This window comes from Triticum aestivum, chromosome 1B (genome assembly GCF_018294505.1).
Source record: "Triticum aestivum cultivar Chinese Spring chromosome 1B, IWGSC CS RefSeq v2.1, whole genome shotgun sequence".
In the NCBI taxonomy this organism is placed as follows: domain Eukaryota; kingdom Viridiplantae; phylum Streptophyta; class Magnoliopsida; order Poales; family Poaceae; genus Triticum; species Triticum aestivum.
In genome coordinates, this window is record NC_057795.1 from 466,322,090 (window position 1) to 466,344,165 (window position 22,076).

A 22,076-nucleotide genomic window follows, 5' to 3' on the forward strand; every position below is an offset into this window, starting at 1 on the left:
TATCACCAACCTAGGAGTGATTCCCAATGCGCCGGGCCCGATGACTCTCTTATGTGACAACACTACAACTATTGCCATTGCCAAGGAGCCCAGGTTTCACAAGGAGATCAAACACATCAAGCGCCGCTTCAACTACATTCGTGAATATATTCAAGATGGAGACATAGATATTTGTAAAGTACATATGGATCTGAATGTCGTAGATCCATTGACTAAACCTCTTCCACAAGAAAAACATGGTCAACACCAAAAATCTATGGGTGTTCGATTCATCACAATGTAACTAGATTATTGACTCTAGTGCAAGTGGGAGACTGTTGGAATTATGCCCTAGAGGCAATAATAAAATGGTTATTATTATATTTCCTTGTTCATCATAATTTTCCATTGTTCATGCTATAATTGTATTAACCAAAAACAGTAATATATGTGTGAATACATAGACCACAACATGTCCCTAGTGAGCCTCTAGTTGACTAGCCTGTTGATCGATAGATGGTTATGGTTTCCTGACCATGGACATTGCATGTCATTGATAACGAGATCACATCATTAGGAGAATAATGTGATGGACAAGACCCAATCCTAAGCATAGCACAAGATCGCGTAGTTCGTTTGCTAGAGCTTTTCTAATGTCAAGTATCTTTCCTTAGACCATGAGATTGTGCAGCTCACGGATGCCGTAGGAATGCTTTGGGTGTATCAAACGTCACAATGTAACTAGGTGACCATAAAGGTGCACTACATGTATCTCTGAAAGTGTCTGTTGGGTTGGCACGAATCGAGACTGGGATTTGTCACTCCATACGACAAAGAGGTATCTCTGGGCCCACTCGGTAATGCATCATCATAATGAGCTCATTGTGACTAAGGAGTTAGCCACGTGATCATGCGTTACAGAATGAGTAAAAAGACTTGCCTGTAACAAGATTGAACGAGGTACGGGATACCAACGATCAAATCTCGAGCAAGTAACATACCGATAGACAAAGGGAATTGTATACGCGATTGATTGAATCCCCGACATCGTGGTTCATCCTATGAGATCATCGTGGAGCATGTGGGAGCCAATATGGGTATCTAGATCCCGTTATTGGTTATTAGCCGGAGAGATGTCTCGGTCATGTCTGCATGGTTCCCGAACCCGTAGGGTCTACACACTTAAGGTTCAGTGATGCTAGAGTGGTAGTGGGAAATTGTATGTGGTTACCGAAAGTTGTTCGGAGTCCCGGATGAGATCCTGGATGTCGGGGGTTGGGTGCGACATATGCCAAGGGATGGCTTATCATGGTGGGAGCGAGTAGAATGTCACCGGTGCCTGGAAGCGGGATAAGGCGTAGACACAAACGCCGGCGTACTTTACCCAGGTTGGGGGCTCTCCTTGGAGATAATACCCCTACTTCTGCTCTGCGGGGTCTCCGCATGATCACTAAGGCACTAGTGAGTACAAGGTGCTCCTCGAGCTGTATGATAGAGGTTGAAGGAGGCAGGGCTAGCTCTCTTCTTCCTCTAGATATGTGTCTAGGTCTAACAGGTTTGGAACCCTTTGCATGGGTGCCCTGGGGGGTTTATATAGGCCTACCCCCCACAGGTACAATGGTAACTCAGCCGGGTGCTAGACCCGGCTGTCATCATCTCTAGTCGTCGGCTTCTCCGCCGGCAGCTGGGGCCCGCTGCTTGGTGGGCCCTCCAACTGGTCTTGTATGGAGCCGACAGGCCGTTCCCGCCACTGGCGGGTCTGGTTGGTGGCTGATCACTATAGCCATGGTGCTAATGATGCAGGCTTGGTCAGGGGAGCATGACTACAGTCCCGCCGCCTGGTGGGAGATCACTGTAGCCACACCGTGCCCATCTGGTTAATGGCACACTGGCCTTGGGGGAGGGGGCAGCCGCCTGCTGGAGGCCGGCCTCCCATAGCTCCGGCTGGTCTGGCCTCCGCCGTCTTCCGGGCTCTCTCTGCCTGGTAGAGTCCGTCGCCTGCGGGCCATACCGACATGCCGTTGTGGGAACAGGACTCCGCCGGTCAGTAGTGGCATAAAGGGGGAATGGCAAGAGTGCCACATCGTGCAGAGATCTCCGCCTGTACGGGGCACTGTAGCCATGCCAAGCCCGGGATCCGGGGGTACGGGGCTACGATGTAGCCTCACCCTGTCTTGTCTTCTCGATGAGGGGCGCATGCTCTAAGGGCGCCTCGTGGCCGCCTGCTCGAAGCCGGCCTCTCCACAGGCCATTTGCTAGGAGTCGGCCTGCCTTGGTGCCGTCTACTGGTGCTGGGCTGCCTTCGAGCAGCCAGCGGTGCAGGCCAGCCGGCCACTAGAAAGCGGTGCTCCATTCTGGAGTATTTTGGGTTGAAGCCGACCCAAAGTCTTGAAAGGCTCAGGGACTCGGGTTAGCCTACCCGTGGCCCAATACTTCGACAATAGGCCCCGAAGCTGGTGAGGCACTACGGCCGATCGGCCGTGAAGCCTCGGCGGCTTCCCTCTTGGTCGTGCTCTGGTGGAACACTCGGTCCGCCCTGAGTGGTGCCGACTGCTGGAGTTTTTTTGACAAGACAGACTCGTTTGTTGATTTTGAATGCCGAGGCGGGAAACAGGTGGCGTGCCTGCTAAGCTGCCCCAGGCATGCCGCCCGCCACGAGCGCGCCACGTGGCGTGTGTCAGCCTAGCCAGCCTGCCATCCCACGCTCTTGATGGGATGTGACAAGGGTCGGGCTCGCCACTACCCTGCCTACGCACGGGCGGATCCGCTACGTGCCGAGGCGGGCGGTTGCTATTCCTGTGGGAGTTACTACATAGTAACCCTGTGGAGTAATCGGGGGCGTGGGGTCGTGGGTGAAATTAATCCCATGATCCCCACGTCCCGCCCCCTCGGCTTCGTTGTCCGGGTGCTATAAGTAGGGGAGACAGGGGAGTGGTGGAGCTCGCGCACTCTCCTCCCCGCTCCTCTTCCTCCTCTCTTTGTTGCTGCCTCTCGCCTGCCGCAGCGCCACCGCATCTTGCCGTCGGTGAGTTCCTCCTCTATGCGTAGCTCTGCCCAGACACCATGGCACGCGAAAGGGGAGGCGACTGGGACGGCTCGACGGTGATCGAGGATCACCTCACCTTCCTCCGGGCCATGCGCCGGATGCCCAATGCGGCCTTTGTCAAGGTGCGGGTGCCACCGCAGGAAGAGATCTCACCGGCGCCGGAGGGGAACGAGCGGGTCGTCTTCCGCTCGCACTTCCTCCGCGGCTTTAGCCTTCCGGCGAGCAGGTTCCTTCGCTCCTTTATGGACTTCTGCTGCCTCCAGCCGCACCACCTGACGCCCAACACCGTGACACTGCTGTCCGCATTCGTCATGGCGTGTGAGGGCTACCTCGGCATCCTCCCCATCATCGACCTGTGGGGAGCCTGCTTCTACGCCAAGCTGGGCACCTCTGCTAAGGAGACGGCGGCCGAGTGCGGCGCCTTCGTCGTCGTGCGCCGGCCGTCGAAGAAGAACACCTTCCCCGCCATCAAGCTGTCACAGTCGGTGAAACTGTGGCAGCAATCTTACTTCTACGTCGAGAACGTCGACCCGGCGACCGACTTCCTCAACCTGCCGCCGTACGAGGCCGGCCCCCCGTCGGGCCTCGGGCCAACTGGCACTACAAGCCGAAGCCAGTGCCGACTGAGACGGCGGCCTCCATCAACCGGCTCTGGGAGATGACGGAGGCGGAGGGCCTCATGGAGACCAACTTGCTGCTGGCCTTCGTCGAGCGCCGGGTTCTCCCACTCCAAGGCCGCCCTCATCTGATCTATCGGATGAGCGAGCACCGCGACCCCAGTCGGATGTGCACGAAGGAGATGCCGCCTGTCGAGGTGGCCCTGATGGTGAACGAGATCATTGACTTCAAGGTGCCGGAGGGCTCCTAGCGGTTCGGCAAGTGGCCCTACTCCCGCGACAACCCGCCGCCAGCTGTAAGTCTCTGAGCTCTCCTTTTTTAGTTCTTATTTTGGTCTTGGTCTTGGTTTTGAGTGGTTCTCCTCTGGAGCGTAGATCTACATGTCCTCGGCGACGGCTACCCTCATGGGGCCGGCTGGTGACTACCAGCCGTACCGGGAGGTGAGCGACGTGGATGACCCCGACTTGGGGCGGCCGCCCTGGAGGATGACGCCGTAGGCGGTAGCGACGGAGCAGGCGGCTCCAAAGACGGGGGCGGCATGGAGACCTGGCCTGACGACGACAATGACGAGTACGAGCCGCGTCCTGCGCAGGGCGCCGCTAATACAGGCGCGGGCCCCTCCACCGGGCCGGCCGCCCGAGGCGGCAAGCGCAAACGGAAGCAGGGCGCCGCTTTGTTCGGCAGCGCCCCGAAGAAGCCCAACAACCCGGCCACCGCGACCAGGCGGAAAGAGGCCGCGGCGAAGGCGGCCAAGTTCTAGAAGCTGCCAAAGGCACCACCCATGGTGTCGATGTAAGTTCTCTTTCTGTACATTCCTTTAGGTTCTCTTTTAATGATTCGGCCTGAAATTCCTTTGCCTTGTCTTTTGTCTCAGAGCCCCGCTCTCCCTCGAACTGTCGACCGCCGCCTCTGTCATCAGGTCGGTGGAGACCTCCGCCACCACCCGGTGAATCGACCCGGCCGCCGACCTCTAGAAGGTGCAGGAACGAAACGAGCGAGAGACGCGCGAGGAGCGGGAAGCCACCCGCCTGGAGAAGGCAGAGGCTGACAAGGCGGCGGCATCCACGCTGCTGAAGCTGGCGGAGGTGGAAGCTGCAGCCGCGGAGAAGGAGCGGCTCGCGGAGGCCAGGCACCGTCAGGAGCCGCTGGTCGTCACTCCCCTGAGCTCCGCAGCACCTCCACTAGAGTTCGAGGCATCGACCGGGGAAGCCGGCGGCGAGCACCCGGTCATGGAGCGGAAAGACGGCGACATCGCCATGCCGGATGTTATTGTGCCTCTGCCGCCACTGACTACTGGAGCGAGGGACGAGCAGCCGGCCGCCCCGCCGGCGGCACCAGCCGGGAAGGAGGTGGTGACGGGCCTGACTCCTGAGGCCCGTATGCCCGTGCGCCGTCATCTCGCCAGGGCGGCCTCGCTACCACGAACACTGGAGGCCGGTGCCGCGAGCCCGTCCGCTCCCGACACCGAAGCGACCAGTGCCGCGCCCTCCGGCTGGATGCGTGGAGGCGGAACGGGGGCCTTGAACCAGGCAGCCCTTAACGTCCAGGCCAGGCTCCGGGCCAAAGCCGACGCCCTCAAGAGGTGCAACGAGGCGTTCGTGAGCTTGTGAGCAGCCATCCGGGTATGCTTCTAACTTCTTTGTTCTTGTTCTTCTTATTTCTTGGTGGCGGCGCGCTGGCGCACCCACTGGGTGTAGTCCCCAGGTTCCGGGCTAGCTGCTGAGCAGGCGGTCTGGAATCTTAACTTTGTAGGCGTCGCGAGCTAACTCCTTCTGGCATTTGTTGTCACAGGATTATCACAACCTTCGCGCGCCACCTTCAACTCCGGAGTCCGGGAGATGAAGAGGCACCCCGCCCACTTGTCGGAGAGCCGGAGTAAGTTTGGCTTTTCTTTCCTGTGGGGGCGCGCTGGCGCACCTGCGGGCTGTAGTCCCCGAGATTCAGGCCGACTGCTGAGTAGTCGGGCCGGATCTCCCCGGCAACTGTGTTTCTTTATTTGATCGTTAATAACTTCTGTCTTCTGGGGGGGCACACTGGCGCACCCGCGGGCTGTAGTCCCCGAGATCCTGGCCGACTGCTGAGCAGTCAGGCTGGATCTCCCTAGCGACCGCATTCCTTCCTTGTCCAATGTTTAACATCTTTTTCCTTTCTTCTCTCTTGGCAGAGGCCAACGCCACCTTGCAGCAGCAGCTGGGCGAAGCCAACACCGCTCTGCGTGGCAAGGAGGCGGAGTGCAGCAAGCTTGCCGAGGAGCGTGACCGACTGGTCACGCAGCTGGCGAAGCACACAGAGCGTCTCCAGACGGCTCAGCGGGAGGTGAAGATGAAGGAGACCGACCTCCTTGCTGAATTTGAGGTCGAGCGCTCTGTCTGGGCTGACAAGGAAGCGCAGTTGACCGCCAGCTCTGGGAGTATCGAGGACATGGTTGACGGTACGCTTCCTCTCTTTCCTTTCTTTGAGTCTGCCGGCCTCTGCTTAGGCCAACCATCCTTTTTAAAGTTCTATCTTTTTTGCCTTTCTCGTCCAACCAAACTTCTTCCCAGGCCACTCCGTTGCCGCGAACCAGACCATCGAGGCCTACCGCGAGGAGCGGAGGGCGGAGGGCGTGCAGATTGCCGCCAACGCCCCCCGGACCCTCAACGAGCAGCTTCTCAGCATCCAGACCCGCCTTCGGCCGGCTCACCAGATGCTGCACCATCTTCAGCATGTCGGAGGCCAGACGATCTCCGCCCTCTGGCCGCGTGTGCCAGCTTTTCGCACACCTAGTCGGACTGCCGACTGGCTAGAAGTGGCGGCCGGCCGCCTGGAGGCCTAGAAGGGCTCTTCAGCCCAGGCCAGAGTGCGCCGAGCTCTGGAGTTCGTCAGGGCATGGTACCCTGGGCTAGATCTAGGCCAGCTGACCATGTTCCGGCAGGAGGCGCTGGAGGAGCTGGTGGCGGTTGAGGGTGAGCTTGTCAAGCAGGTGGCGGCGATCGCCGACTACACCGACCAGCGTCTTCATCCCCGAGCTGGTTGAAGATGGCGCCGAGGCACCACCGGAGTTCTTCGGGCTGAACCCTGAGGACAGCAAGGACTCGGCCGAGGTGATCGACTCTAGCGACAAAGGGGAGGAAGCGGAGGACGAGGATGGCGAAGAGGATGCGCTGGAGGTTGGTAGGGACGGCCAGCCCCAGCCCGATCGTGCCTCGAGCAACGATCCACGCTCGAGTGCACCGACCGTTGTTGAAGGCAACCAGGCGGAGACTAACCAGTCGTCCGCTCCACCAGCCGGCGCTGCCGACTCCACCATCCAGCCATCCGCTACTCCGACCGATGCCGCCGACTTGACTGCCCCACCGGAGCCCTCTGTCACTTCTTAGGCTATTGCCTTTACTTTCTGTTTAATCGTTCTTGACAAAACTTGTTAAATTTGGACAATTCCACCCACGGGGTGTATTTTAGACTTTGTTGAATGCTGGCCGAGGGCCTTTTGCTATGTAAATATGCTTTAAGTGCTGACTTCCAGCTTTCCTTGCTTTCTGCCCTTTGCCTTTTTTCCTTGCCACCCTCCCTTGGATATCCCTTGGCCAGCCGGACAGCCGCTCTACGGACTGTGGTTGGGCCAAGTGCTTAGCTACTTTTGGGAAGGCAAGTACTTAGCCGACTAGAGTGTTGTCAAGGAAAGTAGGAGCCGGCCTGCCGACTGCTCAGCAGCCGGTCGAGTGGGCGGGAAGCCGGCTTTGGCTATGTGCACCTTTTTTCCTTAGGCGTTTTTCGTATGGGCACCATTTTTGCAACTCATGTCGGCCGTTCAGTCGCTCTGCGAGCTGCGGCCTCTGACAGGGGAAGTTTTGCTGGTGCCGACATACTACTAGCCCGACTGCAGGAGGCGGCATATAGTAGAAGGCGGCGAGCCCCCGGGCCGACTGGTCGATCCCGGTGCCAGGCGGAATAATGAAATAATACATTTGTGGGCATAATTCTTATCATATAGATAAAGAGGGTAGTCCCTGAGTTCTTGTCGGGGGACCCGGAGTCTTCGTACTTAATACAAAAGGTAGCATGGTACATACTGCTTTTAACTGTAAAATCTTCGGAGGAGGTTCGCGTTCCATGGCCTCTCCGTCTCCTTGCTTGAGTCGTCTCTTTTGCGTGCTCTGGGCTTCTGAGCATCGATCAGATAGTAGGAATCGTTTCCCAGCACTTTTCTGACGATGAAAGGGCCTTCCCAAGGCGCTGAGAGCTTGCGCTGGCCGGCTGTTCGCTGGATCAGCCGGAGCACAAGGTCTCCCTCTTGGAATGATCTTGGCTTGACCTTGCGATTGTAGTACCGGCGAAGGCTCTGCTGGTAGATGGCAGACCGGCTAAGTGCCAATAGCCGGCCTTCTTCCAGCAGGTCGACGCCGTCTTCTCGTGCTTCTTTGGCCTCCTCCTCGGGGTACATGGTGACTCAAGGGGAGTCGAATTCTATGTCCGTCGGGATGATGGCTTCGGCATCGTAGACGAGGAAGAAGGGTGTGAAGCCGATCGACTTGTTCGGAGTTGTGCGCAAGCTCCAGAGGACGGTCGACAGCTCTTCAAGCCAACAGTCGGTCGAACGCTCTTGATGCTAGACAAAATGAGGTCGTTTTCTTGCTCCACTTGGTCGTTTGACTGTGGATTGGGAACGGTTGCCGTCCGCTGAGCTGGAGAAGTCCCCGGGCCGACTGCTGGAGTCCCCGGGCCGGGTGCGGCTGCTGCAGTCCCCGGGCCGCTTGTGGAAGTCCCCGCGCCGGCTTCTGGGGCCCTCGAGTCGGATCTGACTGCTTCGAGAGGGGCCGACAGGAAGATGGAGTCTGACTCTGGTGATGGCTTGACAGACGGCTTGAGGAGGCGCTGCAAGGCGACGCCGACTCGTATTGCTTGTCGGGTGGAGCCAATCTATGCCAGGGCATTTGCCTGCTGATTGTCATTTCTTGGCACATGGAGGAACTCGCACCCCTCAAAATATCCACTGAGCTGCTGAACGAAGAAGCGGTAGCTTGCCATATTTGCATCCTTGGCGTCCCAGTCGCCTGACGACTGCTGGACCACCAAGTCGGACTCACCATAACACAGGATCCGGCGAATGCCAAGTTCCTTGGCAAGCCGGAGCCCGTGTATGAGTGCTTCATATTCAACTATGTTGTTGGAGGCGGCAAAGTGGATCTGCAGCACATATTTGAGCTTGTCACCTTTGGTAGAGGTGAGGACAACGCCGGCTCCCAGACCGGTGCGCATTTTTGACCCATCAAAGTGCATTCGCCAATGGGTGGAGTCTGGTGCTGGCGGCAGGTACTGGGTCTCGACCCAGTCTACAAGGAAGTCGGCTAGTGCTTGTGACTTGATGGCGGTGCGAGGCTGGTAGTAGATGGTGTAGGGGGCAGATCTATGGCCCACTTGGCCACTCGGCCTGAGGCATCTCGGCTTCCAATGATCTCAGCAAGCGGAGCGGTGCAGAAATAGTAATTGGATGCTCTTGGAAGTAAGGCTTGAGCTTCTTGGCGGCAAAGTGTATGCCATATCACATCTTCTAATAGTGGGGGTAGTTTTGCTTAGAGGTGGATAGTACTTCACTCAAGTAATATACCGGCCTCTGGACCGACAGTGCCTTGCCTTCCTCCTTGCGTTCCACCACTATGACTGTGCTGACCACCCGACTGGTAGGGGCGATGTGGAGGAGCATGGGCTCCTTATCAGTTGGAGCCGCCAGGACAAGCGGGGTGGTCAACATCTTCTTGAGCTGGCGGAAAGCTTCGTCCGCCTTGTCGTTCCACTCGAAAAAAGTGGTTTTCTTCATGAGATGGTACAGTGGGAGAGCCTTCTCGCCCAGCCGGCTGAGGAAGCGGCTGATGGACGCCAAGCAGCTGGTGAATTTTTGTACATCCAGCAGTCGGGTTGGTACTTCCATACTCTCAATTGCCTTGATCTTCACAGGATTGCACTCTATGCCGCGCTCTGAGACCAGAAAGCTAAGAAGTTGGCCGGCTGGTACTCCAAAGACACATTTCTCCGGGTTGAGCTTGATTTGAAATCAACACAAGTTCTCGAATATCTCTTTGAGGTCTTCTAGCAGCGTGCCACGCTTCTCCGTCTTCACCACCACATCGTCCACGTAAACGTGGGTGTTTCTGCCGAGTTGCTTGAGGAGGCACTTCTACATGCAACACTGAAACGTGGCACCAGCATTCCTCAAGACGAACGTCATCGTCAGGTAACAGAAGGCTCCGAATGGTGTGATGAAGGCGGTCTTCAGCCTGTCAGGTGGGTTCAGCTTGATCTGATGGTATCCTGAGTAAGCATCCAAAAAACTCAGCAGCTCGCATCCGACTTTGGAGTCTATCACTTGGTCAATTCTTGGCAAGGCAAAGGGGTCTTTGGGGCAAGCTTTGTTGAGGCTGGTATAATCGATGCACATGCGCCATTGCTTGTTCTTCTTCAGCACAAGAATCGGGTTGGACAACCATTCGGGGAAGAACACCTCCATGATGAATCCGGCTCCTAGAAGCCGGGCTATTTCCTCTCCAACAACTCTTCTCTTTTCTTCCGACAGGCGGCACAAGGGCTGCCTGACCGGCTTGACCTTAGGTCGAACTTGTAGCTTGTGCTCGGCGAAATCTGTCGAGACACCCGGCATGTCTTTGGGAGACCATGCGAAGATGTCACGATTCTCACGGAGGAAATCGACGATCTTGCCTTCCTATTTACTGTCAAGGTTTGTCCCAATGAGAGCATGCCTCTCCAGGTGCTTCGGGTCCAAGGGTATCTTCTTTGTTTCCTTCGCCGGCTTAAACAATCCCTCAACTTCCGACTCCTTGGGTGGTGGTGACATTTCCGGCTGCTTGCCTGCCAATGCCACAACTCGTCCCAGGAGCCGTTTCTCAGCTGCAATCACAAGGGACTCGGCCAGCCGGCTGCTGTCTGCAGCACAGGCGGATGACTTCTTGTAGTCTCTGGCTATGGTCAGGATTCCCTTGGTAGTCGGCATCTTCATCTTGAGGTAAGCATAGTGGGGGACCGCCATGAACTTGGCCAGAGCAGGCCGACCAAGTAGCGCAAGGTAAGGGCTCTCAAGGTCCACCACCTCAAACCAGATTGCTTCTCGGCAGAAATGATTCTTGTCCCCGAAGAGGACATCGATCTGGGTCTTGCCGATGGGTGAGCAGGAAAGGCCAGTAACTATGTCATGGAATATAGTCCGACTGGGCTGAAGCTACTTCTGCTTGATTCCCAACTTCTCCATTGTGTCACGGTACAAGATGTTGATGCTGCTGCTGCCATCTATCAGGACTCGGGAGAAACAAGTTGCCTGCCTCTCTGTCGCGAAGGTGGCATCCAGGACCAAGGCATAAGACCCAGGAGAGGGCATCACCTCCAGGTGGTCGGCCCTGCTCCAGCTAATGGGCTTCTGTGACCAGTGCATAAACTCAGGGGCTCCAGTTGCTACCGCTTGAACCTCTTGCTGCTGTAGGCGTCTGCTGCGTCTGTCATCAGCCACACTGGTGAACACGACATAGGCTCCCTACTCTTACGGATACTTGCTACGTGTCGAGCTTGCGTTGGATTTCCCCGAAGAGGAGAGGATGATGCAGCACAGTAGCGTAAGTATTTCCCTTAGTTTTTGAGAACCAAGGTATCAATCCAGTAGGAGACCACGCGCAAGTCCCTCGTACCTGCACAAAACGATAGCTACTCGCAACCAACGCTTAGGGGTTGTCAATCCCTTCACGGTCACTTACGAGGGTGAGATCTGATAGAGATAATATTTTTGGTATTTTTGGTATAAAGATGCAAAGTAAAAAGTAAAAGCAAAAGCAAGTAAATAAAGTGATGGAGATTGATATGATAAGAATAGACCGGGGGGCCATAGGTTTCACTAGTGGCTTCTCTCAAGAGCATAAGTATTCTACGGTGGGTGAACAAATTACTGTTGAGAAATTGACAGAATTGAGCATAGTTATGAGGTTATCCAGGCAATGATCATGTATATAGGCATCACGTCCGTGACAAGTAGACCGGAACGATTCTGCATCTACCACTATTACTCCACTCATCGACCGCTATCCAGCATGCATCTAGAGTATTAAGTTAAAAACAGAGTAACACCTTAAGCAATATGACATGATGTAGAGGAATAAATTCATGCAATATGATAAATACCCCATCTTGTTATCCTCGATGGCAACAATACAATATGTGCCTTGCAACCCTTTCTGTCACTGGGTAAGGTCACCGCAAGATTGAACCCAAAGCTAAACACTTCTCCCATTGCAAGAACTACCAATCTAGTTGGCCAAACCAAATGGACAATTCTAAGAGACTTGCAAAGATAACTCAATCATACATAAAAGAATTCAGAGAAGAATCAAATATTTTCCATAGATAAGCTGGATCATAAACCCACAATTCATCGGTCTCAACAAACACACCGCAAAAAGAAGATTACATCGAATAGATCTCCACGAGAGAGGGGGAGAACATTGTATTGAGATCCAAAAAGAGAGAAGAAGCCATCTAGCTACTAACTATGGACCCGAAGGTCTGAAGTAAACTACTCACACTTCATCGGAGGGGCTATGGTGATGATGTAGAAGCCCTCCATGGTGGATGCCCCCTCTGGCGGAGCTCCGGAATAGGCCCCAAGATGGGATCTCGTGGATACAGGGAGTTACGGCGGTGGAATTAGGTTTTTGGCTCCGTCCCCGATCTGTTGGGGGTACGTAGGTATATATAGGAGGAAGGAGTACGTCGGTGGAGCGTCAGGGGGCCCACGGGAGGGGGCCCAGGGGGAGGGCGCGCCCCCACCCTCGTGACCGCCTCTGGCACTTCTTGGAGTAGGGTCCAAGTCTCCTGGATCACGTTCGGTGAGAAGATCACGTTTCCGAAGGTTTCATTCCGTTTGGACTCCGTTTGATATTCCGTTTCTTCGAAACACTGAAATAGGCAAAAAACAGCAATTCTGGGCTGGGCCTCCGGTTAATAGGTTAGTCCCAAAAATAATATAAAAGTGGAAAATAAAGCCCATTATAGTCCAAAACAATAGATAAAGTAGCATGGAGCAATCAAAAATTATAGATACGTTGGAGACGTATCAGGCATCCCCAAGCTTAATTCCTGCTCGTCCTCGAGTAGGTAAATGATAAAAAGAGAATTTTTGATGCGGAGTGATACTTTGGCATAATTTCAATGTAAATCTTCTTAATTGTGATATGAATATTCAGATCCGAAAGATTCAAGACAAAAGTTCATATTGACATAAAAATAATAATACTTCAAGCACACTAATCAAAATAATTATGTCATCTCAAAATAACATGGCCAAAGAAAGTTCATCCCTACAAAATCATATAGTTAGGCTATGCTTCATTTTCGTCACACAAAGATGTTCCCAACTTCTATACCCCCGATGACAAGCCAAGCAATTGTTTCATACTTAAATAATCTCAAACTTTTTCAACCTTCACGCAATACATGAGCGTGAGCCATGGATATAGCACTATGGGTGGAATAGAATATGATGATGGGGATTGTGTGGAGAAGACAAAAAAGGAGAAAGTCTCACATTGACGAGGATAATCAACGGGCTATGGAGATGCCCATCAATTGATGTCAACATGAGGAGTAGGGATTGCCATGCAACGGATGCACTAGAGCTATGAATGCTCAACAAAAGAAAACTAGTGGGTGTGCATCCAACTTGCTTGCTCATGAAGACCTAGGGCATTTGAGGAAGCCCATCGTAGGAATATACAAGCCAAGTTCTATAATGAAAAATTCCCACTAGTATGAAAAAGACAACTTATGAGACTCACTATATGAAAAACATGGTGCTACTTTGAAGCACAATATATGAGACTCACTACATGAAGAACGAGGTGCTACTTTGAAGCACAAAATATGAGACTCACTACATGAAGAACATGGTGCTACTTTGAAGCACAAGTGTGGAAAAAGAGATAGTAGCATTGCCCTTTCTTTTTTTTGGGCCTTCCTTTTTTTTGGCTTTCTCTTTTTTTTATTTGGGCAATGCTCTAATAATGATGATCATCACACTTCTATTGATTACAACATGAGGATTACAACTCGAAACTAGAACAAGGTATGACTCTATATGAATGCCTCCGGCGGTGTACCGGGATGGTGCAATGAATCAAGAGTGACATGTATGAAAAATAATGCATGGTGGCTTTGCCACAAATACGATGTCAACTACATGATCATGCAATGGCAATATGACAAAAGTAATGTATGTCATAATAATGATGAACGGAACGGTGGAAAGTTGCATGGCAATATATCTCGGAATGGCTATGGAAATGCCATAATAGGTAGGTATGGTGGCTGTTTTGAGGAAGATATAGGGAGGTTTATGTGTGATAGAGCGTATCGTATCACGGAGTTTGGATGCACCGGCGAAGTTTGCGCCAACTCTCAATGTGAGAAAGGGCAATGCACGGTACCGAAGAGGCTAGCAATGGCGGAAAGGTAAAAGTGTGTATAATCCATGGACTCAACATTAGTCAAAAGAACTCATATACTTATTGCAAAAATTTAGAAGTCATCAAAAATCAAGTACTACGCGCATGCTCCTAGGGGGATAGATTGGTAGGAAAAGACCATCGCTCGTCCCCGACCGCCACTCATAAGGATGCACAAGCCAGGTACACTTCATGCTTCAAATTTGTTACACAACTTTAACCATACGTGCATGCTACGGGATTTACAACTTCAACACAAGTATTTCTCAAATTCACAACTACTCAACTAGCATGACTTTGATATTATTACCTCCATATCTCAAAACAATTATCAAGCATCAAACTTATCTTAGTATTCAACGCACTCAAAGAAAGTTTCACATATCTTGAACACCAAGTATATTAACATTAAGCAAATTACCATGCTATTAACGACTCTCAAAATAATCTAAGTGAAGCATGAGAGATCAAGTTTCTTTAAAACAAATCCACCACCGTGCTCTAAAAGATCTAAGTGAAGTAGTAGAGAAAAAAATTATCACGATCAAAAAGATATAAGTGAAGCACTATGAGCAAATTATCAAGCTCAAAAGATATAAGTGAAGCACATAGAGTATTCTACAAAATTTCAATTCATATATGGCTCTCTCAAAATGTGTGTACAGCAAGGATGATTGTGGTAAACTAACAAGCAAAGACTCAAATAATACAAGACGCTTCAAGCAAAACACATATCATGTTGGTGAATAAAAATATAGCTCCAAGTAAATTACCGATGGAAGTGGACGAAAGAGGGGATGGCTTCCGGGGAATCCCCAAGCTTTGACTTTTTTGTGTCCTTGCATTATCTTGGGAGTGCCATGGGCATCCCCAAGCTTAGGCTCTTGCCACTCCTTGTTCCATAATCCATCAAAAGAATTCACCCAAAACTTGAAAACTTCACAACACAAAACTCAATAGAAATCTCGTGAGCTCCGTTAGAGAAAGAAAGCAAAAGACTACTTTAAGGTAGTGTAATGAACTCATTATTTATTTATATTGGTGTTAAACCTACTGTATTCCAACTTTTCTATGGATTGTAAACTATTTTACTAACCATAGATTCATCAAAATAAGCAAACAACACACGAAAAACAGAATCTGTCAAAAACAGAACAGTCTGTAGCAATCTGTAACTAACGCAAACTTCTGGAACTCTAAAACTTCTACCAAAATAGGAAGTCCTGGACAATTTGTTTATTGATCATCAGAAAAAAGAATCAACGCAAAAGAACATTCCTGTGATTTATCTAAATAAATTCGTGCGTGCAAAGTTTCTGTTTTTCAGCAGAATCAAATCAACTATCATCGTAGGTTATCCTATAGGTCCTACTTGGCACAAACACTAATTAAAACATAAAACCACATCTAAACAGAAAGTAGAAACAAAATTTAACACTAAACATGAACAAAAACGAAGAACACAAAATAAAATTGGGTTGCCTCCCAACGAGCGCTATCGTTTAACGCCCCTAGCTAGGCATAAAAGCAAGGATAGATTTAAGTTTTGCCATCTTTGGTAGGCAATCCATAAGTGGCTCTCATGATAGATTCATATGGTAATTTTATTTTCTTTCTAGGAAAGTGTTCCATGCCTTTCTTTAAAGGGAATTGGAATCTAATATTTCCTTCCTTCATATCAATAATTGCACCAATCGTTCTAAGGAAAGGTCTACCAAGAATAATAGGACATGAAGGATTGCAATCTATATCTACGGGCACATAATTCCTATTTGCAACAATAAGAACATCATTAATTATTCCCATAGTCTTTTTAATAGTGGAATCCGCAAGATGCAAGTTTAGAGAGCAATCATCAAAATCACGGAAATCTAGCAAATCACACAAAGTTTTGGGAATAGTAGAGACACTAGCACCCAAATCACACAAAGCATGAAACTCATAATTTTTAATTTTAATTTTAATAGTAGGTTCCCACTCATCATGGAGTTTGCTAGGGATAGAAATTTTCAACTCAAGCTTTTCTTCATAAGATTGCATCAAGGCATCAACAATGTGTTCGGTAAAAGCCTTATTTTGAATATAAACATGAGGAGAATTTAGCACGGATTGCAACAAAGAAATACAATCAATTAAAGAGCAATTTTCATAATTAAATTCCTTGAGATCCAATATAGTGGGTTTAGTAACATCTAGATTTCTATTTCTTTCAATCCCACTTTTATCAATTTCATCATTAAGATCTAAGAACTCTGAATTCTTAGGACGCCTTCTAGGTAAAGGAAGATCATATTCAGTTTCATCAAGATTCATATTGCAAAACAAAGATTTAATAGGGGACACATCAATAACTTTTAGATCTTCACCTTGATTTTCATAGGAATCCGGTTTAGCAGCCATCTTATTGACTAAGGTGGCTTGCATATCCGAAACTTCAGCAGTCATCTTTTCAAGACGAGCGATTTGGGCTCTTATACCATCAAATTCTTTGGACATATCATCGAGCTCTTTACTCATATAACTCATAAAACTATTTTGTTCCTTAAGCTCATTTCTAAAGAAATTATTATGCTCAAATTGCATAACCATAAACTTCCTGACATTGTTTTCGATCTCCTCTAGCCTTTTATGGTGAAGATCACCAGATTTAGGTAAGGCCATTACGACAAACAAGCAAACTAACACACAAGCAAACAAAAGGCAAAGGGAAAAGAGGAGGAGATTGGGAAAGAGAGGGCGAATAAAACGGCAAAGGTGAAGTGGGGGAGAGGAAAACGAGAGGCAAATGGCAAAAAATGTAATGCGAGAGATAGGGATTGCGATGGGTACTTGGTATGTTGACTTTTGCGTAAGCCTCCCCGGCAACGGCACCAGAAATTCTTCTTGCTACGTCTCAAGCTTGCGTTGGATTTCCCCGAAGAGGAGAGGATGATGCAGCACAGTAGCGTAAGTATTTCCCTCAGTTTTTGAGAACCAAGGTATCAATCCAGTAGGAGACCACGCGCAAGTCCCTCGTTCCTGCACAAAATGATAGCTACTCGCAACCAACGCTTAGGGGTTGTCAATCTCTTCATGGTCACTTACAAGGGTGAGATCTAATAGAGATAATATTTTTGGTATTTTTGGTATAAAGATGCAAAGTAAAAAGTAAAAGCAAAAGCAAGTAAATAAAGTGATGGAGATTGATATGATGAGAATAGACCCAGGGGCCATAGGTTTCACTAGTGGCTTCTCTCAAGAGCATAAGTATTCTACGGTGGGTGAACAAATTACTGTTGAGCAATTGACAGAATTGAGCATAGTTATGAGGTTATCCAGGCAATGATCATGTATATAGGCATCACGTCCGTGACAAGTAGACCGAAACGATTCTGCATCTACCACTATTACTCCACTCATCGACCGCTATCCAGCATGCATCTAGAGTATTAAGTTAAAAACAGAGTAACGCCTTAAGCAAGATGACATGATTTAGAGGAATAAATTCATGCAATATGATAAATACCCCATCTTGTTATCCTCGATGGCAACAATACAATACGTGCCTTGCAACCCTTTCTGTCACTGGGTAAGGTCACCGCAAGATTGAACCCAAAGCTAAACAATTCTCCCATTGCAAGAACTACCAATCTAGTTGGCCAAACCAAACGGATAATTTGAAGAGACTTGCAAAGATAACTCAATCATACATAAAAGAATTCAGAGAAGAATCAAATATTTTCCATAGATAAGCTGGATCATAAACCCACAATTCATCAGTCTCAACAAACACACTGCAAAAAGAAGATTACATTGAATAGATCTCCACGAGAGAGGGGGAGAACATTGTATTGAGATCCAAAAAGAGAGAAGAAGCCATCTAGCTACTAACCATGGACCCGAAGGTCTGAAGTAAACTACTCACACTTCATCGGAGGGGCTATGGTGATGATGTAGAAGCCCTCCGTGGTGGATGCCCCCTCCGGTGGAGCTCCGGAACAGGCCCCAAGATGGGATCTCGTGGATACAGGAAGTTACGGTGGTGGAATTAGGTTGTTGGCTCCGTCTCCGATCTGTTGGGGGTACGTAGGTATATATAGGAGGAAGGAGTACGTCGGTGGAGCGTCAGGGGGCCCACGAGGTAGGGGGTGCGTCCAGGGGGAGGGCGCGCCCCCACCCTCATGACCACCTATGGCACTTCCTTGAGTAGGGTCCAAGTCTCCTGGATCACGTTTGGTGAGAAAAATCACGTTCCCGAAGGTTTCATTCCGTTTGGACTCCGTTTGATATTCTGTTTCTTCGAAACACTGAAATAGGCAAAAAAACAACAATTCTGGGCTGGGCCTCCGGTTAATAGGTTAGTCCCAAAAATAATATAAAATTGGAAAATAAAGCCCATTATAGTCCCATAAAATAGATAAAGTAGCATGGAGCAATCAAAAATTATAGATACATTGGAGACGTATCAATACTCACCTTGTATTGCCCCGACTGGAAGGACTGCCGGCTGCTGGGGCAGAGGAGGCGGCGGGCCGGGAGGTGGCGGAGGAAGGAGTCCATCTCCTTTGGCGATTTGAGTGAGCCAATGGCACTTCCGAGTGGTGTGGTTGGACGGCTTCGCGCCACTGTGGAACTTGCAATGCGCATCGAGAGTCTGCTCATACGAGAAGGAAGGCAACCAATTAGGCTTGTCGGCCTTCTGACGCTTGGGTGGAGGCTGCCCCTTCGGCGGCTGGTCTTCGACTATCGCCACCTGCCGGCTTGCAGAAGCCGGCTGTACGGCCTTGCGCTTGTTGTCGCTCTGCTGATGTTTCTGACTGGTGTCACCTTCCGGGGCCCGAGAAGTTGGAGGATCTATCTTGCCGGATGCATTGACTTGGATCTCCGCCTTCATGGAGGAGTTGGCAGTTGCGTACTTGTCGACGATGATCAGCAGCTCATCGAGAGTCGTTGGCTCATCACAGAGGAGCCGGTGCTTGAGGAGGGTGCCCTCTCAGCACCCGGCAGTGAAATACTCGATGGCCTGCACCTCGTGCACGCTCTCACAGGAGTTGTGCAGCTCGGCCGAGCGCGTGAGGTAGTCGCGCGTCGATTCGCTGGACCCTTGGATGCACAAGGAGAGCTGTCGAGGCTTGGAAGGTTGCTTGTATGTGCTGGTGAAGTTGCAGAAGAAGGCCTCGGTGAAATCAACCCAACTGTTGATGCTGCGGGGCTTCAGGCTGTTAAGCCATGTCCGGGTTGTACCCTGGAGCATGAGTGGGACGTACTTCACAGCTACGCGCTTGTTGCCGTTTGCTATGCCGACGGCCGTAGAGTAGTCGACCAGCCAGCCCTCTGGCTTCACGGAGCCGGTGTACTTGGGCGTATCTCTTGGGAGGGTGAACCCTTGAGGGAAGGGCTCATCTCAGATTCGGGTGCCAAAACAAGGCGGACCCAATGCGTCTTCTTCTTCTAGCGCCAGGGAGCGATTTAGGCGGTCGAACCGGTGGCGAGCGTCATTTTCTCTGACTCCTTCCCGTCGGCCAAGGCGGTCGCCGAGTGTCGGGTGCATGACAGGTGGTGGAGTGGGATGCCTCTCTCCGCGAGGGTGAGGAGGGGGCGGACTGCTCCGCCGCTCCACAGCTCGAGGGCGGCCTTTGGCATCGCGCTTGACGGAGAGGTGAGTCCAACTGCGGCTGGCAGCTGGCTCATTGCCTTTCTTTCTGCGGACGTCACCAGTCGGCATCCGAGATGTCATGCAATGATCCTAGCGAGGGGGCGGCTCGTTGTTCTGCCGATTAGGCGCCTCGTCACGGCAGCCAGCTTCTTGCTGCTCGGCGGTCGCGTCGAGGAGCTGCTGGACGCGCTCCATCATGTGGCGACGCTCGTCGCCCTCGTACTTGTCCAACTCGTCTGCCACCGCCTGGGCAGCTCATATATATCCCGCTGGCATAGCGTAGATGGGACGATCTACCCCGAACGCGCCAACGATGGCCGCGCCGTGCAGCCGGATCGAGTCGGTGCAGCTAGGCCCTTCAGGGGCCAACGTTCCACCGATGGCCCGGTCCATCTCGCGCCGGTAGGCCTCCGAGAGGCGACGCACGCTGGCCAGCCGGTTGGCGCTCTCGAGGAGCCGGACACGGCGCGCCTCCAGCGCCTCAGCATCCGCATCAGCCGGGATGAGCGCTGACAATTCTCGCAGTGCCGCATTGAGTGGGTGTCGAGCGCCTCCGTCCGAGTGCTCGCCGCTGTTGATGACAAGCACCTCCGTGACGGTGCTCCTGCTGCTATGCTCACGAGGAGGCGGCTCGTCATAGACCACCACGCTGGTGGGGAACGCGTCAAGCGACACCGTGTCGGAGTCGACGATCATTGGGTTGGTGGAGCCAACAGACTCCAAATCGGCAGCAGGCTCGCTGGTGACATGGAGCTGGTCGAGGAGGCCGATGAGGCGGTTCTCAGGGCAGTCGGTGCCCGCGTCGGAAGTAGGCTCGTCGGAGAGACTGATCCCACCGACGAGGTCAGTGAGGCGGCTAACTGCGCAGGCGATCTCCGCGTCGCGCACCGCGTTGAGGCTAATGTCGTCGGGCGTGCTGGGCTGGTTGCGCATGTCCGGAAGGAACAAGGTTCCCGTCCAGAGCAGATCTCCGGATGACAGTGCCCCTCGCCTCATGGTGGGCGCCAAATGTCGGGGGTTGGGTGCGACATATGCCAAGGGATGGCTTATCATGGTGGGAGCGAGTAGAACATCGCCGGTGCGTGGAAGCGGGATAAGGCGTAGACACGAACGCCGACATACTTTACCCAAGTTGGGGGCTATCCTTGGAGATAATACCCCTACTCCTACTCTGCGGGGGTCTCCGCATGATCACTAAGGCACTAGTGAGTACAAGGTGCTCCTCGAGCTGTATGCTAGAGGTTGAAGGAGGCAGGGCTAGCTCTCTTCTTCCTCTAGATATGTGTCTAGGTCTAATAGGTTCGGAACCCTTTACATGGGTGTCCTGGGGGTTTATATAGGCCTACCCCCAGGGGTACAATGGTAACTCGGCCAGGTGCTGGACCCGGCTGTCAGCGTCTCTGGCCGCCGGCTTCTCCGCTAGCAGCTGGGGCCCGCCGCCTGGTGGGCCCTCCGACTGGTCTGGTACGGAGCCGACAGGCTGTTCCCACCGCTGGCGGGTCTGATTGGTGGCTGATCACTGTAGCCATGGTGCTAATGATGCAGGCTTGGTCAGTGGAGCGTGGCTACAGTCCCGCCGCCTGGTGGGAGATCACTGTAGCCACGCCGTGCCCGTCTGGTTAATGGCACACTGGCCTTGGGGAAGGGGGCAGCCGCCTGCTGGAGGCCGGCCTCCCGTAGCTCCGGCTGGTCTGGCCTCCGCCGTCTTCCGGGCTCTCTCTACCTGGTAGGGTCCGCCGCCTATGGGCCATACCGACAGGCCGTCGTGGGAACAGGACTCCGTCGGTTAGTAGTGGCATAAAGGGGGAATGGAAACAGTTCCACGTCGTGCGGAGATCTCCGCCTGTACGGGGCACTGTAGCCATGCCAACCCCTGGATCCGGGGGTACGGGGCTACGTTGTAGCCTCACCCTGTCTTGCCTTCTCAATGAGGGGCGCATGCTCTGAGGGTGCCTCGTGGCCGCCTGCTAGAAGCCGGCCTCTCCAGAGGCCGTCTACTAGGAGTCGTCATGCCTTGGTGCCGTCTGCTGGTGTTGGGCCACCTTTGGGCAGCCGGCGGTGCGGGCTAGGCGGCCACCAGAAGGCGGTGCTCCATTCTAGAGTCTTTTGGGTTGAAGCCGGCCCAAAGTCTTGAAAGGCTCAGGGACTCGGGTTAGCCTACCCGTGGCCCAATACTCCGACACCTGACGTCACGAGGAGTTCCAGAATGGTCCATAGGTGAAGATTTATATATAGGAAGTCCAGTTTCAGTCGCCAGAAGGTTTCATGGTTATCGGTATTGTACCGGGACCACCGAAAGATGTCCGAGGGTCCACCTGGTGAG